The following is a 1,547-nucleotide window of genomic DNA, read 5'->3' as shown; positions in this document are numbered from 1 at the left end:
CTTCTCATGTTTGCACATAAGTCCAAAAATAGCACCATATACAACCTTGAAGCAGGACAGTCCCACAATATTCCTTTTGCTGTCTCTTGCTTTCCTTCACCTCCCCCTTCTTCTTGAACATCCACCTACCCGAGAGACATCATAGCAGCAACTGTCATTTGCCCACTTTTAGATTGGGCTTTTTAATTTTGGGCGTATGACACTTTAGTTATTTATATGTTGTAGATAATAGACTTGTCTGAGGAATAGCTGGCAAAGATATTTTCCCACTAAGTGTATTGTGTCTTCAATCTGTTGATGATTTCTTGCTGCTATACAAAAGCTTTTTAATAAGATGAGGTCCCAGTAGTTGATTTGTTATATTTCCCTTGCAAGAGGATTTTGTACATAGATTTTTCTTAACCTATGTTTTCAAGAATTCTAACTATTCTCTGTGCTAGTAAATTTATTGTTTCTGTTTTAATGTTTAGATTTTGATTTTAGTTTAGTATATGGTAAGAGTCCTGGATCTAGTTTTAGTTGTCAGCATATGGGAAGCTATTTTTTGCACTATCTTTTATTAAAGAAGCTGTCTTTCTTTCAGTGGAGGTGTTTGGCCCCTTTGTCAAAGTAGAGGTGGCTGAAAGTACTATTTTTCTGTAACTTCCAATCTGTTCCATTGATCCTCAGATATTTTTGGTCAGTACCCTGCTGTTTGATCAAAGTAGCCTTGCAGCATAATTTCAAGTTAAGAATTGTGATGCCTCCTGCCTTGCTTTTGTTGCCCAGAAGTTTTTCTGCATTAATAGTCTCTTTAGATTCCAAATAAATTTTTGGATTTTCCCTAACTCTATGAGAAATGCTACTGGTATTTTGATTGAGATTACATTAAATCTGTTTAATACTTTTGAGATTAGAGCCATTAACACTATTTTGGTTCTTCCTACCAAAGATCAAGGGATATCCTTCCATTTTCTGATATCCTCTTCAATCTCCTTTTCCAGAGTACTTTAGTTTTCAATGCAAAGGTCTTTTACTTTATTCAATAGAATTATTCCTAAGTGCTTCTTTTTAATACCATTCTGGAAACTGTGATTTCCCTAATTTCTCTCCCAGGGAGTTTGTTATTTATGTACAGGAATGCTACTGACATTTGATTGTTGATTTTATATCCAGCTATGTGACTGAGTAATATTTCCAGAACTGTATAGAAGAGGACTGATGATAGTAGATATCCTTGCTTCATTCTGAATCTCAGAGTGTATTCCTTCAGTTTTTGACCATTTATTAAAGTGTTGACTGTTGGGTTTTCACAGGCAGCTTTATGCAGATTGAGGTAAAGGTCATCTATTCCACTTTTCTGTGGGGTTTTGAAATGAATTGGGCTTGAACTTTGTCCAATAATTTTTCTGCATCTATTGAGATGATCATATGACTTTTGTCTTCAGCTTTTTTTTTAATTTTTTTTTATTTTTTATTTATTTGAGAGAGAGAGAGAGAGAGAGAGAGAGAGAGAGAGAGAGAGAGTAGTGTGTGTGTGTGGCCAGCTCAGCCCACCAGGGGGCGGG

The sequence above is a fragment of the Octodon degus genome, unplaced genomic scaffold (genome assembly GCF_000260255.1).
Source record: "Octodon degus isolate 3935 unplaced genomic scaffold, OctDeg1.0 scaffold00259, whole genome shotgun sequence".
Taxonomy (NCBI): domain Eukaryota; kingdom Metazoa; phylum Chordata; class Mammalia; order Rodentia; family Octodontidae; genus Octodon; species Octodon degus.
The sequence above is the reverse complement of the archived record's forward strand: the minus strand, read 5'-3'. Positions refer to the sequence as shown.